Here is a 7,691-nt window from a genome sequence, read left to right on the forward strand (position 1 = left end):
TGCACCATGCACCAAAATTTGTACAATTAATGTCCTCCTGGTTCAACAACAACAAAAAACGAGAATATAGGAAATATACGACATTTTTCAAAAATATAGGAAATATAGGACGATTTTGATGCTTTTCTTGAAAATATAGGAAATATAGGATATATAGGACTACTTCGACCCCTGTGTATTCATGCCCTATTGCTACCTGGCTAACGTTTGACACCGTCACTTATTACGTTTTCGTAATTTATAACGCAATGTAAGACATCACCACATTCAGCATGGATACAATAAATATTCAGGTATAAAAAAATATTAATAAAAAGTAAAATTAAGGAGAGAGAAGGGGGGCACCAAATGAAGATCATGCCCAGTATCCACAAAAAAACTTAGTCGGGCCCTGCAGACAGCCATTTAAACTTCATTCACAGGGAAAAATAGGCTTGTTACATCAACTCTACTGTAAAAAATGTTTTAAATAGCTCAAGCATTAATTTACATTTCATACTTTTTTTTTATTGATCAATTCAAGATGATCTCAGAAAAAAAAATTTACTTGCAGGTCATGAAAACTGCATTTTAAAAAATTGCTAAAATGTTTTAAAATATTCATTTTGAGGAAAGTTTAATAAATTTTTAAAATAGTGGCTTTTAAGACCTGCTATTTTGAGTAACAATTTTGACGAGGATTATACCTTTTATGTAATTGATATAAAAAATTTAAAAAAAAAAAAACAGGTAGGCCAGTAAATCTAAAAAATATAACTCAACTTATATTATATCCTAATGGTAGAACATCCAAGTAAGAATGTAATAAGTATGAATGCAGTTCAATTGAACTGTTTATCAGCTCTTGTTGAGCATTTTAAATTAACATCAAGGAAAAAAATTGCGATAGCAAAAGAAGAAATGTAAAAAAAAAAAGTAAAGCATAACTATGAAAAAAAATAATATCTCAACTTCCTGATTTAGTAATTTACTGTAATAATCACTACAAGACTAAATTCATGCAGACGAATATGTCCCTAAAACTTATTTATGGTGGGGTGAGGATTCAAACTCACTGCTATTGATTTGGCAAGTGTTAGCAGTTTCTTTGTTAATTTAGATCTGTATAAATCTCAACCACCATACATTCAGTTGAATAAAACCGAAATAACAGCATTCAATCTACATAAATTAACTAGAGAGGTTAATATTAAGGCCCATAGTGTAGGTGGGTGGGCATCTGGAAAGAGGAAAAACTGCTGCAACTGTCAACCTTGGACAACTTATTCTTGAATCAGTTTTTCCATCAATTTTTTTACCAAAACTTAATTTTTACTGAATTTTGGATATCAATCACTGTTTATATAAAAAATAGATATGCTCAAGTCAAATCGCATGGAAGGGACTTGTGTTGTGGTTGCTACAATTTGGAAGCTTAGATGTCTTTAAAACAGAAATTTAGCCGATATACTGTAGCTCGCGAAAAGCAACGGCATCGACAATTTTGAGTCGATGAATCTATGTCACCACCTTATTCTTGAACATTAATATAAGCAATTCATTTACTTTACATATCCTATTCTGTAACTATGCTTTTGAAAGAAGCTTTAATTGTTCAAATAATTATGATAATTTAGGTCTACAAGTTCACACAAATTAAAAGGAGTCGTTCGCATGCCACTACCGGTCAGGGGCCAATTTAGGATTTTTTTCTCGCTACCTATTTTTGTGAAAGTATTGCATCATTCTATTTTTGTGAAAGTTTTTTTTATCAGCATTGTTTTTGTGAAATTTTAGAGACATCCTAATTTTTATAAAAGAAGTAGTGGAACAAGTGAAATTTTAGTTCGAAAAGTGTAAATGTCATCTAGTATTATTTTTAACAGGTTTCGTTTTTTTTTTGGGGGGGGGGGAGGACTGAAAACCCAAGAAGTACGAAAAATACCATCGTAATTTCAGCTTAATGGTCTATGTACTGTGTACAATATAGGAAATTATTAGAAAAACGGTTCCTCAAAACAGATGTTGAAAGATTGCGATGATATCGCATAAATACACTTAGGCAAGAAACAGCTAAAAATGAGTTAAAATACTACATAAAGGTTTCTATTTAAGCTATTGTTCATATAAACCTGCTGAGAATTTTATTTTATGAGTATATTTTGTTTTAAACAGAGAAACAAATTTTATATTTTAAGATGCAAATTTTTGTGAAATTTTTTATGTTTTTGTGAAGTTACTGATTTTATTACTTGATTTTTGTGAAAGTACCGATTTCAAAACAAGATTTTTGTGAAGGTACCGAAAAACGGTAGCAAAATCAGCCTGTATTGGGCCCTGCCGGTCGACCAGTGACTAACAGTAGCGTTCTAATAGAGCTACCGGTTAACTGGTTGTTTCCGAAGTCGTTCTAATAGCTTCACCGGTAGATTCACTGGTTGACTACAATTTAAGCTGGTTGATCGAACCACGTGACACTTTTGACCAATACAGTAAAACCTGTAAAGTTGACCACCTGTCTAAGTTGACCGCTTTTGTCAGGAACGGAATGAGTCCTATCTTATATAATGAAGGAAAACCTCTGTAACTTGACCACCTCTCTATCTTGACCACCTGTCTATCTTGACCACTAATATACACCAGTTTTGGTTTGGAGGATTGTAAAAAACCCTTTGTAAGTTGACCACTAGGCAAAAGCATTAGATTGTACAAAAGGTTTCATCAGTTATGCCTCAAATAAATAACCGGACATTTTAGAAAATCCTATGAATATTTATGTTTCCATTGAAAAACATTGGGCTGATGTTATGTCCCAGAAAATGCGCCAAACTTCAATAAGGAGTTATTATGTTGAAAAGTAGATTACCATGGTTACAAATGTTCAAGAAAAAATCAAATGAAGAATTTGAGTAAGTTTTGACTTATGAGTTTTTAGGAATTGTTAATATCAAGTAAGTTGTTTTTCATTAGTAATGAGGCATCATGAGTAATGAGGTTTTTCGATCGATTCACAGAAATTTTAAATTTGTATGATACTTTACGAGTCATTCTGGTAAATAATCTCTAAAAATATTTAAACAACATTTTTTCTTATTGTTTTAAAGTAATGTTAAACAATGAAAGTGAGTTTAAAGTATTCCAATTAGTTAAAAATGAATGCATGAGACAAGAAATGACAAAAAAAAAAGTTTTCATTACTACCCTCTATAAGTTGACCACCTGTCTAAGTTGACCACCAAAGTGCTGCACCGCAAGTGGTCAACTTACACAGGTTTTACTGTAATAAGTATTTTTCACCTGCGTGTTATTTGTCTGCTCAAGTAACCAGTTATTAACCAAAAGCCTTCAATGAAGCTTCGGTTGGTGAACAACTTGTTAATTACTGCTGAGGTAACTAGCTGTCACGTGATCAAGTGACAGGTAGCGAACGAAACCATAGAAATAAGTAAAATTATTGAATGAAAATATTGTTGAGCATTTTTAAATAAAATTTAGCAAGTGTTTCATTTTTCAGTTCAGATTATGTGCTTCTGATGAGACGAAGAATGAACAGATAAAACTGTAGTGGGCAGGTAAACGACAGTATCTGCAGAAATAGGTTTTTGAGATAGATGAAATAACACGTTTTGGATTTGATAAAAAGAATGGGGAATGTTGGAATGAGGCGTTTTTTGACCCTTTTTCTCGACGGAATCCAAATAAGCGAGCTTGTACAATGAAGGTAACATACAATCGATGAGAAAAATGAAAAATTTGCAGTTACTGCCCTTTAGCTGCTCAAACATTTACACAGGAATCTATAAACAATCATCTTCGTCTGTCGCAGGTGGTGTCAGATGTAACGATAGACTTCTAAGTAAACAAATAAGAATAGTTAGGTGCACAAAGTATAAATTATTTGATAGACATAAGGAAACTAGAAAATTAAAAATATTCCGTTCAGTAACTTCAAATTCAACTGTAAAAATTACTATTGATATTATTGAAACGTCTGAAAACTGCCTGTTGATTGACTGTACTATCAATGCTTTCGTATCCCAATACTTGGCTTATCTTATTAATATCCTTCGTTTCACTAAATTTTATCATACAGTTTATTTCAGTACTTGTGAAGGAAAGGGGGTCAATACATATTGGAGGGTCAACAGGCAGGTCTAGGTATAACCAGATTGGGTCGTGGTTATTTTAAAATGTTATTTACAAAAAGAAAATATCTTTACAAATTGACAATGATTTTTTTAAACTAAATTTACATGTATAAACTGTATAAAGAAAATATTAATGGGTGGGATCAAAGTGCCGAATTTGCGATTTTTATAACACGGTTTCGATATTACAAGGTATCAAATTTGAATTTTATATTTCATGGTTTTGATATAACACGAATGTTATCTTTAAAAAAAGATGGGATTTCATTTTTGTTTGATGTTTGATAACTCTAATAAGTTTTTACTTTGTTTGTATGAAACTTGGTTTCGATATAACACGGTCAAATAATCAGCAAGAAAAAGACAAAATGCTGCAAAGGTAAAATCAATTAATAAGGAGTGAAGTCTTTTAAAATTTCGTACATTCCCGTCTCTACCAACAAAGTAGCTACAAAAATTTGGGAAAAAAATTAATATATCATTGAAATAAAATATAAAAAAAATAGGTACAGGGTAGCACATCTTAAAATAACTTCAAACTTTCAAAATAATTCAAATATTTGCAAGATGCAAAAAGATTGAAATCTCTGCCATTTTCTGGCATACCTACATATTATGCTTAGGGGGGGGGGGAATAGTGCCAAAATCGCTCTTAAATGTAGCTTTGTTGCAATTTGGTGCAGAAAACTTATTTTGGCGCTCTCTAATGTCATAGAATTTCTATCAATAGGGAGAAGATTGGTTTCAATCCGTATTTTTACCCACTACATGGAGTTCTACTTTCCCCTGACATTGATGGATGACTAGAAATGGACGACATCTATTGAAGAGAAAACTTTTTGATGATTGAAAAAACTGCAAAAATGGGAGAAAATGTAAAACATGGGAAATCGGGAGATGGAAGTAAAAAATGGGACTCTCCAGTTAAAAACAGTGGCAATTATGATACAGGTACAGGGGGTCGAAGTAGTCCTATATATCCTATATTTCCTATATTTTCAAGAAAAGCATCAACATCGTCCTATATTTGCTATATTTTTGAAAAATGTCCTATATTTCCTATATTCTTGTTTTTTGTTGTTGTTGAACCAGGAGGACATTAATTCTACAAATTTTGGTGCAAGGTGCTCTAAAGGAAAAGATTTTACCGCTTTTTGCCGTTTTTGCAACTGTTCAGTGCCCATAAGCAATAGTGGATTTTTGCAATGGATGCAGCATGCTAAAACATTCAAGCATAAAGAAGACTCTGAAAAACGTCAAGAGGATCCTTCTCAAGCTCTGTTTGTTCTTAATACAAGTGTTAAAGGGTTCAGTTTAGATATAAAAACCAAAGAACAGTGGAATTAGTTCTTGGGTCGTGAGTGAGGAAGAAAAAATAAAAATTTTCTTTGTTCAAATTTGATTTAATTATTTCGTCTATAAAGTACACTGTTTTTTTCAAAGATTATTCTTTCAACAACAGGAAAGTCATTTCAGATGTAAGGAATAATTTTATTTGAGTTTTTTTTTTTAAACAAAATCATTGATAAGAATAACTAAATAATATATGATATGCATTATTTCTTTTTTCATAGCAAGACTATTCATATAATGTGTCCTATATTTGTCCTATATTTTTTGCGGAAAATGTCCTATGTGTGATAAGTCGGTCACTTCTACCCCTGCAGGTACAGCACGCGAGTTCCTCTGGATTAAGAAACGGGGGGGGGGGGGGGGGCAAAATGTTTCACCGGAAAGGGCAAAGATACTCAAACTGTTTGAGGACAGCACACTTTTAATAAAATTTGTTCACAGAGACGTCACAAACAAACTTGTACATGAAACAGTTTTATGTTACTGTCAACACTCTTTGAAAGACGCTTGTTTATAAAAAACTTCAAGGCATTGTTTTTGTCTCAGTCCGACAGTTGCTCCACATCGGAGTACTGGCAGTCCGAATCTTCGTCGTATAGGATGTGTCTGTTGGGGAGGGGTGGGGGGAGAGACTCGGACTCCCCCCGCTTGGTGAACAGGTAGATGGGTCTGCTGAAACCTGGAAGGACAAAAAGGAAAGTTTAGTCTCGACCAGCGTTTATGCCCAGTTCAAAAGTAAATTTAAAAAAAAGACTAAAATTTGGCACAAATGTTTCAAAAAAATGCTGAAGTCAATGAAAACGTTCACACATCTTTCTACATGCCACACTTTTATTTCCAATTGAAAATTCAGTCTTGATCTTTACAAATGAGAATCTGTACAAGTTCTCCGTCGTAAAAGTGTAGATCTTAAAGATGAGTATCGTAACTTATGATACCCCCTTATTCAATGTAACGTACTCATCGCAACCTTTAGCTTTGACATCTTTAAAGAAATAAACACACATCAGCCTTTCGTTTTTTAAGTTTGAAATAAAAAATCTAAAATTGTATTTGTTATCGAGAAAACACAAGTTTGATTTTTGCCCCCACCCCTCAGTAATGCATTCATTGGGGGGGGGGGGGGGGCTTGATGTTCATTGAGACTAAGTATTGTTGAACTGAATAGTAAATTAAACATCTTAAAACTAAGATTTCATCGTTGCATGTTTCTATTTATTTATTTCAAACTATTGTGATTATTTGAGCGAAAAAGCTTTGCTTCATTTTGGTAATTTAGTCGGACAGTCGTGAAAAATGCAACCGTAGCAAAAATGGTGACTTTGACGCAGCTAGAAACGAGTAGTTTTGTTTGAGTAACATTGATCAGCAAACATGGAAGGAGAAAGATATATTGGAAGTTACAAGTAAGATACCAAAAAACTATCAAGAAACAATAGCATTAAAATTGCACTAATAGCAATAAAAAATGGCAGATGCATGTTTCAGGGTTTTAGAAAAAAGAAAAATTAGTAACACACAGAATATAGTATGTTACCAAAAAATCTTTCCATAAAATCAGCAGATAGTTATACAAATACAAAAGTGACGACCAGCAACAGGCTCTGGGCCCAGCTAGACTGGTTCTAGTCAATTTAAAATCCCCAGTGAAGATCAATGGCCCTCTCAAAACTATCTACTCCCTTGCTCATGACCACCTCTTCCGGTAAACTGTTCCAAGGTTCCACTACCCTGCTATAATAATAATACTGTTGGCTAAACTTTAAATCCTGACTTATTAAGACCCCAAGATCAGTAACTTTGTCTGCCTGACTAATGACTGAACCTTGCAAATAATAACTTGTACACTTATTTCCATGCCCTAAATGTAGCACTTGACATTTCCCAACATTAACAGCCATACCCCATTTATCAGCCCACTCTGTAATATGATCTAGATCCTCTTGCAGCTTGATTTGCCTGTTCTTCATTTTCTACACTCCCCATAACTTTGATGGGGGTTGATTTGTTGACTAAGTTTGATGGGTCAATGATGTTATGAAGTTTGTTTAACATGTCATTGTATATATCATAGCCATAATAAACAAGTTACTTTGGCTCTTCTTGATGTTGCACAAGATAAATATGTTTTTTCAAGAAGCATCATACGTCCTGGTTGAGCTTCCACTAAAAGTTAATAAGCCAAGCACTTTTAAAAGCTCACCGTTTAAC

The sequence above is a fragment of the Uloborus diversus genome, chromosome 7, assembly GCF_026930045.1.
Source record: "Uloborus diversus isolate 005 chromosome 7, Udiv.v.3.1, whole genome shotgun sequence".
Lineage (NCBI taxonomy): Eukaryota > Metazoa > Arthropoda > Arachnida > Araneae > Uloboridae > Uloborus > Uloborus diversus.